General features: G+C 34.4%; 1 long non-coding RNA gene across 1 annotated transcript in view; it reads right to left on the reverse strand.

Annotated features, from left to right (window-relative positions):
* The window catches only part of LOC122212382, a 70,545-nt gene extending 60,832 nt beyond the window's left edge, over window positions 1-9,713 (reverse strand). The window contains exon 1 of the long non-coding RNA XR_006199120.1: window positions 9,431-9,713. This is a non-coding gene — a long non-coding RNA (uncharacterized LOC122212382). The remainder of the gene's footprint in view (window positions 1-9,430) is intronic.
* Window positions 9,714-9,957: the final 244 nt, after the last annotated feature.

The following is a 9,957-nucleotide window of genomic DNA, read 5'->3' on the forward strand; positions in this document are numbered from 1 at the left end:
GGAAAAAACTTTCAAGACCATGGTCCCAATGATGATATCTTGGATACGATACCAAAAGCACAAGCAACAAGAGCAAAAATAAACAAGTGGTCAAAGGAAATAATCAACAGAGTGAAAAGCAACTTACAAAATCAGAGAATATATATGCAAACAATATATCTGATAAAAATTCAATGCACAAAATATAAAAGGAACTCCTACAACTCAACAGCTAAAACTCCACCTCTTGATAACAGGAATTTTAAGGTTATCTCTGGTCATTTCAAAACCATCACACATATATTTTCACATATATTCAGATACATATTCACATGCTATGCAATTTGGGCCAAATTTTCCTAGATTACATTATTTCTTCTGATGGTTTCTGGCACTAATAGTATTTATTTCTGAATTCCCTGACTGAGGACAAGAAAAAGATGGGAGATAATGTAGGATGCCCATTTTTATAAGTATATCACATACATATTCATTCTAACATACAACTTAATCTTAAACTAGGTCTTAATCTTAAACTCATAGGAAAGTAATGAATGAAAACCTTCCTATCAAAATGATAGAATATGTTTGATGACACAATGCACTCAGAAAAAGTTACTTAATATTTTATAATACTTTATCTGGAGAATAAACTTACATGTATCTTTCACTGACTGCTCAGGGTTTTTTTTTGGAACTGCAATGTTGTTACCTTGTTTTTCAATTTTTTTTTTTTTTTAATGTTTATTTACTTTAAAGAGAGAGAGAGAGAGCTGAGCTCTTTCTGGGGAGGGGCAGAAAAAGAGGGAAACAGAAGCAGGTTTCAGGCTCCTGGCTGTCAACACAGAGCCTGATGTGGGGCTCAAATTCACGAATCGTGAGATCATGACCTGAGCCGAAGTCGGAAGCTTAATCGACTGAGCCACCCAGGCACCGCTGTTGCTACCCTTCAAAAATAATTTTAAACAGTAGAATAATAACACACTTTAGCATTTTTTAATTTTCTATTTTTAAATAGAAAACAAACACAAAACAGATCTAACAAAATTTCACAGAAACTTCACAGATATACTTTGATATATACTTCCCTCAAAATTGAGACAATGCTATGTCTAAGAAATACAAAATTTCTACATATGACAAAGGCTTTGACCCTCCAGGTTGACCACATAAAGGGATTAAGGTCTGCATCATCCTAGCCTCAGTTCTGCTGGAATTAATTCTGCTGACATTAAATGAATTTGCACTACCAGGGCTTGAGCAGTGACATCTGCCCTGTTTGGTTTACAGCAAGTTTTTCATGTCCTTTGTCACATTAAGTTGCTCCTCAGTTTTTAAGTTTAATCATCTGCATTTCCCTTGGAAATGTGATAATTTACCTTGGAAATGTGAGGAAATAATTATAATCATTTGGTTCTTTCACATTTTTCTTTCTTCCAGAAAGGTGCCATATATGAGGAAACACCCTAAGGCATTGTTCATAAAACGTAACTACTGGGAAAGTGGCATGTTAGATAAAGGGTAAAGCTGAATGCTTTTTTTCATTTATTTGTTATCTCCAGCTTTTCTTAATTTAAATACCTTAAATATTTTGTAGTATTAGTCTGTCTCAGGAACTAACATTTTTAACTGAATTTCATTGTCTTTATTTTCTTCTTGAACATAATTTTGAAATACTATAATACTACACTATGATTTCTATACTGCTAAAATAATGTAACAAAAAGGTGTCTGATTTTATAATTGTAAGTTGCATGTGTTCATTTTTAAGTAACATACTAAATTTTGATTTTCAATCATTTTTTTAAACTTTTTAACGTTTTATTTTTTGAGAGACAGAGCATGAGCAGGGGAGGGGCAGAGAGAGACACTGAATCAGAAGCAGGCTCCAGGCTCTGAGCTGTCAGCACAGGGCCTGATGTGGGGCTTGAACCCACAAATGCAAGATCATGACCTGAGTCGAAGTCAGATGCTCAACCGACTGAGTCACCCAGGTGACCCTTCAATTATTTTTTAATGCTGCTAAGTCAACATTGAGTCTTCCTTTTAATACCACTCTCAATATAAGAAAATATTAATTTAATAGCAAATCCAACTTGAGTACTTCAGTTGGTCTGAACTTTTCAACTTGTTCTTTCTAGAGTCTATGATTTCCTCTTTATTAAGAATCACTCATCAAAAAAATATTGAAAGAGGAAGGAAGGAAGGAAGGAAGGAAGGAAGGAAGGAAGGAAGAAACATTTGCCACCCTGAAATGGATTGGCTTCATTTGAAGGCTCAAAGTGAAAAATACTTAGTAGCTTTGGGGCATGGTGTCCCCAACATCACTTCTGAATGAAGTGCAACTTCTGTTTCCTGACTTCTAAATTAAAAAAATAAATTAAAAAATAAGTTTTGTTTTGTTTTATTTTGTTTTTTACTTATCCCCACCCCCAAATTAATAATGACTGACCTGAAAGCAATGTCATTACTGCATCCTACAAACTTTACCACTTATAGGGTTTTTGTTTTCTATTTAGAAATTGAAATATGAGTTGCATACTGACATCCAAATAAAACAATTAACTGAACTCTCATCAACTCAGGGTGATATTAGCGTAAGTCTCAGCATCTTGAACTATAATGGTAGGAAGGTGACATGAAATATTTTAACTGATAACAGAAAGTTGTTTCTAACTTATTTGAATACATAAATTGCTTTGAGTGGTGAGCAGTAAAGAAATTGCAGTTTGTCATGTTACTTTCCCAACATTTTAAATATTAACTGGTCTCATAAACTTTGTGTAGGAAATAATATATACTCCTTCTCTAATAAAACAAATTTGCAAGTCAATATAATTCCAACATTTTCAGAAGTTGAAGATTTATCTTAGTAGAGAATCAATTTTAGAAAAAATTACAAGATTTTTTTTTCTCATTAAATGCATGACTCATTAGTAAGGCAACATGAATTTAGGAACATTTCCTTCCCTAGAAATAATATGTAACACTTATTTTGGGGATGTTGTGCATACTTGTAGAAACTGTACTGTGCATAATTACACTGGGCATGCATATAAATTTTATAAATTTAATTTTAATTATCCTGTCAGCACTGTAAATTAATCAATGTTACCTCAATTTTTTATTGATGAAATTCATGTCCAGAGTAAAAATATAACACCATCCTCTGAACCACCTTCAAGCTAAGGGCAAGTCTCTAGAGAAGGGCAAAGTTGTAAACCATTAGCCCACAAGCAATGTAGCGGTAGGACAGGGACAATGGCATGCTACTGATGGCATTATTTGGGAGGGAAACCAAAAGCCTTTACAAGGGGAGGAGAGAAAGCCACATTCAGTCTGTCATCCCTTCTGTAATCAGGCAATATATCCACTCAACCAAGATTTATTGAGAACCAACTATGGGTCAGCTACTATACTAGAAACTATGGATATACAGACTAAGAAATATAGTTTCTGCCCTGGAGGATTCTTCAGTGCAGTTGAGAAGTTTAGAGTACACAAATAATTACAACAAATTACAACAGTGAACTGAAATACTAAAGTAGAGGAATCTACAGATTTCTCTGGGGGCACAGACAATGTGGAAATTTCATCTTCCAATAGGTACATTTTCTCAGATCCTAATCCTTTAGTTTTCTAATTTCCTCCACTAACCTTTAACTTGTGTCTTTACATATTTTAGCTGTCTAAATAAAGGACCATCTCCTCTTTGCACATTGAATCAACATCTCTTTTAATTACAATAGAGTAGCGAACCACAAACTTATCTCTTGAACACAATGCATGCATGGCTTAAAAAGAGGGTTCATTTTTTTCCTTAATTACCAGAAATTTTAATGCCTTTTCTAAAATATATCCCAATGTTCTTCTTCTGAATCCTTTTGAGAATATTTTAAAGGTAGCTATCTATGTTTTAATGAAACATTAAGAATTTATACATTTTATTTTCCAATAAAAAAAGATGGCATATTAGTCTATGCCCCAAAGCCAAATATCAGTTAAAATACCTTAATTGCTGCGATAACAAGTAATATAGTGACTAATTTGTTTCTGTATCAAATCATTTAGTGTGGGTGCATACAATTTTAGAAATAACCACACTTTTGTACACAATTGACTGTGCTCTCTTACCGTATTTCAAGTGATTACTTATGATTGTACATAAATGAATCAATGAGTTTTGTAGACTAAGTGACATACGGCAGCCCCAAACTATTCATATCATCCCTGATGTTTGTTCTGAATAGAAGATTTTGGAAATTAGAAGTTGGCAGTAAAATAAATATGAGGAACCATTTAAAGTAGTCCAGGCATCTCTTACATCTCACAGTGCATATTTTGACACTTGCTGGAACCTTTAACCTTTGTTTACAAGACATTATTTAAACTGAATTTAACATGGAACATTTTTTGACAAAATGTCTAATTAAATATTCTTCAGAATCAGTGATCATGGGATACTTTTTGGGATAGGTTATTCTAAAACAATTTTACTTTGTTTACTGTTTTCTATCCCCTAGTAATTTCTATTTAAAACACATAATCAGTACCAGAAAATATAACCAGGAATCCAATCCAATCATCTATAGCATCCATGTTCTTTAAGTAAAAGCATAGTTTTTCATCTTAGTTTTTCATATTAGTTGAGATACTACACAATGCAACCACAGTGCTAGCTGTGGGAATATATAAATATCGGTGAGAAACCTAGTCAATGAACCAAATCTAGTCACACCAATTTGTTCGCTTTGTCTTCAGTTGCTCAACAGCAGGACTCAGTAGTTGCAATAGACACTGTATGGCCCACAAAGTCAAAAATATTTACTACCAAACCCTTCAGAAAAAAGTCTGTTGATACCAGATCGTGAATATTTAGGCATGGCTTCTATCTTCAGGATGGTTAACATCTAATGAGTTTTCTCTAATAAACCCTGAGAGGTGGCTTTCTTTCCATAATTTTGAGATTTGCGAATAAATAGATAGATAGATACATAGATTTTTAGTTAGAAATTGCATCATAGATAGTTATAGATACATATTTCTCATTCATGATTCATGTTGATGTATACTCAGGCTGATATATACCTGGAGGTGTGTATTTTTAATGTATCAACAGATATTTCTAAACTCCTTTTGACAGTTCCAAATCAAAATGCTAACTAATGCCACATCTGTTACCTCTCAATCATTCTTAGATTTCAAGCTGTGTAATATTGATGAATAAAATATACGACCTTAAAACCATATCTACTTTGGGCCAATACCACCCAACCCTACTGCTGCTGTTACATTTTTCTTTAAACATTTTATTTTATTTATGTATTTGTGTATTTATGTATGTGTTTATTGAGAAAGAGTGTGTATGCGTTAGAGCAGGGGAAGGACAGAGGGTGAGAGAGGGAGAGGAAGAAGGGAGGGAGAGAATCCCAATCAGGTTCCACACTCAGCATGGAACCCAATACAGAGCTTGATCCCACAACCATGGGATTATGACCTGAGCAGAAATAGAGTCCAATGCTCGACCAAGTGAGCCACCCAAGCACCCCTTTTTCTTCTTTAAAAGCATATTCCCCAGATTAAATTATGAAAATATTTAGAGCAAGGACTGTGTTGTATTTTTGAATTTTTATTGTGTAGTATAATCATAAAGACTCCATGAATACTTTTAGATAAATTAATGGATTTGTGACAGATTCATTAGCTATGGATTAGTAACTAAAACTATTAACTTGGTTGGTATAAATTTAAATAATCTAGATGTGAAAGATTTGATATTATATTAATGCCCTCAGCCATTCATTTACTTTTCAGTCAAATGTATGGCAATCACTTTTGCATTATGTATCTAAAAACTGTAAGTCACTGCTAAACTTTGAAAAGATGAGAGAATTTTGCTGAAATGTAAACATTTTGCTTTGCCATATGTTTGCTAGTTGTGTTAATAGATTCAAATTAAACATTTAAAAACATCTGAATAAATTCCCTTCCTTTTTTTCCACTGACAGTTCCAAAAAAACCAAAAATTAACTACGTTAACATAATAAAAACGTGTTAAAATGAATTACTGGAATCAGAAAAATTCACTGACATCTATACTAAGGAAATAGCCAATCCTCCAAAAAAGAAAACTTTGAAATGAAAATTGAATTTTTCTTTCAAACATCTAGTTTCAAATGTCCAAAGGAGACAAAGAATCTTATAAAACAATGGTAATTTAAGGAATGTGTTATTAACACGGTAATATATACTTTATATTATTCTCTATGCTACATTACAAAACAAAATAGAATATAGTTAAATAAAAATTTAGACTTTCAGATTTTAGATATTATAAAATACAATAATCAGGCATCTAGTTCTTATTTTTTAATTAAAATACTCACTATTACATAATTAAAATTGAGCTACATAAGGAAAACAAATGATACTAGATTCCCAAATCAAAAATATTCACAAGGGACACATTAGAAAGTTTCCTGAATACTAGGACAATTTTTTCCTAATACTTAAAGTTATTAATATAAAAAGGACATTTAAGCACCAGGACTATAGAATGTGTGTTGTTTCTAAGTGTTATCCCAAAACTGGGTATCCGGTATCCTGAAAATATATCTGGACATTATTCTCCATCCAGGAAATTTTAACTTACCTATCAATTTTTTTAAGACCTTACATAGGGCAATAATCTGTCTAGGAATTACTATATTGTGTAATTGACTTCTCTTGTTGAAATGTCATGATCTTTGAAGGTTAATTTTGTGCTGTGTCAGACACACGGTTAGGTATAGTAAACAGATCCAAAGGTAAACAATATTGTTATTGCCTCAAAGAAGCTCATCATAAATTGGGGATGAAACAATATATAAACAACATTATGGAAATATTTACTTAATGCTATATAACATCCTTTTCCTCTGTATCACTATCAAAAATAACTCTCCACATAATCTTTATCAAATTCTATACTGTAATATTCCTTACTACTTATTTCAACTCTAAATTAACATCAGTATAATTGTCTTCCTTGCAAGACTCTTCATTATGGCCTTTTGCATTGCCACTACTTAAAATAAGGACAAAGGGGCGCCTGGATGGCTCAGTCAGTTGAGCATCTCACTTGATTTCAGCTCAGGTCATGATCTCACAATGAGTTTGAGCCCCACATTGGGCTCTGAGCTGACAGTCCATTAGCCTGCTTGGGATTCTCTCTCTCCTCTTCTCTCTGCCTCCCTCTCTCTCTCTCTCTCAAGTTAAATAAATAAATTAAAAAAAAAAAAAAAAAGGGACAAAGTATATTTTGCTCATTGATGTAGTCATCATCAATGCCCAGCATAATAGTAAGAATTCTGTCCAAGAATTAAATCTCTGAGATACTAAGTCATCTTCATGCAAATAATTTATATCCCTTTTCTCACTTCATGTCCAAATTCCCACTTGCATCTTTGCAAATATAATTAACTTTAACATTACAACTCTATTTAATATCTCACATTCTTTTATGATTGTTGCCATATCTTTTATCTCTACATAAATTATGAATTCATCAGTGTGTGGCATATATCATTGATTATTTCGGCGTTACTGTTATTGATGAGAAGTCAACAATAACTCTTACCATTGTTCACATGTACGAAACATTTTTAGCTGTTGTTTTTTTCCCCCCCTTCTGGTGGTTTTCAAGATTTTAATTAATTTTCTACAGTTTTGACTACTTTCCTCAATATTCTTATGATCATATTTATACCATTTGTGGTTTGTTCAGCTACTGTAATCTAAATGTAAGGTTTTAGCTTTTTATTTTCCAAAAAGTTTTCTCTGTCCCAATGTGTTATTTTTGGTATTGTCTCACTCAGGTCCCTCAAACTGTTCATTTTTCTTGAATCATTATCCTTATGTTCCTCAAATTGATAATTGCTACAGATCTGTCTTCAATCTACTGCTCTTTTTTCTGCCATCTATAATTTTAGTTAATTCCAGGATTTATTGTCTGTTCATTATTATTGTCTCTGCTTATGTGATGAGATTAGCATTTATAATTAATTCAGATCTTTTTCCTTTAATTATTTATAATGGATGCTTTAAATCTGTATTTGCTTAGTCTAACTTCTACACCATTTCAGGTTTGTTTTTTATTGACTGCTTTCCCACAACTATGGATTACACATATATTTCTGTTCCTTTGTATGATCATTGATGGGGGTGGGGTAAGCAACAGCTTTATTGAGTTAATTAACATACCATATAATTAAACCATTTATTTAAAGTTAACAACACAGGGGCACCTGGGTGGCTCAGCTGGCTAAGTGTCTGACTTCAGCTCAGGTCATGATTTCACAGTTTGTAAATTTGAGCCCCACGTCCGGCCCTGTGCTGACCAGAGCCTGGAGCCTGCTTGGATTCTGTCTCATTCTCTCTGCCCCTCCCCCACATGTGCTCTGTCTCTCAAAAATAAATAAATTAAAAAAATAAATAAAGTTAACACAAATTGTTTTTATTATATCCACAGTCATGCCATCACCGTAATCACTTTATTTTCATCACCCCCAAAAGAAACCGTGGACCCTTTAGCAGTCAGTCTGTTTTCCTTCACTACTCCAATTTTATTCTCTATAGATTTTCCTATTCTACACATTTAATAAAAATAAAACCATACATGACCTCTTATGACTGGATTTTTTCATTCAGCCTAATGTTTTTAAGGTTCATCCATGTTGTAATATATATCAATACTTCAATTTTTTTTTTTTGGTGTCCAAAAAAAGGAGATATTACTTATTTTGCCAACTGAAGTTATTAAATATGCCCAAACCCCTACTATATAAATCTTAATTTTATAAAGACATTGTAACAGACACACACACACACAAAGTTAGGACATAATCCGTAATAAAGGGTTTCTAAAATTTTCTTAAATTAGGTTCCATGAAAAACAGCATTTTTTACTGTGGGCCATTACAAAATTCCCGTGACACGTGGTCATTCAGACCCTGTGGGGTCCCCCTTTCCTCATCTGTAAAAGCCAAATTGGACTAGATAACTCATCCATTTCTCTATTCAAAAATAATAAAATAAATAAAATAAAATAAAACTCAGCCATTTTCCCATTCAAAAAATAAAATAAAAATTATACATACACACGCACAGCATTATGGCTCTAAACGAATCTCTCATTTTATAGTCCATTATCAGTAAATTCCTATCTACTAGTTGTATTAATCCCAGACAGTGGACGAGGCTAGGGTTGCAAAACAAAGTTCAAGACCAAAGACTGTATGGAGGTGGAGGGCTCGTGGGTGTGAGAGGGACTGGTCTTTGTGTTTTAGGGTCTGGCTTCACAAAAAGAGGTGGCATTTGCGAGGGGTCGGCCTGGCAGGGCAAGTGGGGGGCAAGGCTAACCCTCAGACCAGGCAGCTGCAGGGGGTCATGGGCTAAGGGTGGGGGATTTTACCTCCGAGATGAGCTGCTGTCTGGGCGTTTCCGGAGACAACCGAAGGGAGCCCCATCTGGTCGCGTGGAGGATCAGGGAGGCCAGCCCCGAGAGATTTCAGCAAAAGTCTCAACTGAAGGGTGCCCCACCGCAGGGAGGAGCCGGACTGCAGGCTGTTTTGAGGCAGAAATATATGCAAAAGTCACCCTTAACGCCCCACAGACTCCATGGAATAACTGACTTCCTTTCCTTGGAGCTGTGACACCTCTCCTCACCGCCACTCTGGCCGTCACACCTCCTCTGTCTCACCCGCTCAGGGCAGGGAGCATCACCATAGCTCAAAACTGGGTCTGTTTAAAAAAAAAAAAAAAAAAAAAAAAAAAAAAAAAACTGGGTCTGAGAAGACCTTTCCCGCCAGCACAACTGCGTTTGCAAACAGACGCTCGCCTGAGATCCCGCGAGATCTCTCCGCTCTGTTCCTTAGGCAGGAAATGCGCAAGCGCAAAACTCGGCGGTCTTTTCCTTTTCGCGAACGAGGCTTCGTTTCA

Source organism: Panthera leo, chromosome F3, assembly GCF_018350215.1.
Source record: "Panthera leo isolate Ple1 chromosome F3, P.leo_Ple1_pat1.1, whole genome shotgun sequence".
Taxonomy (NCBI): domain Eukaryota; kingdom Metazoa; phylum Chordata; class Mammalia; order Carnivora; family Felidae; genus Panthera; species Panthera leo.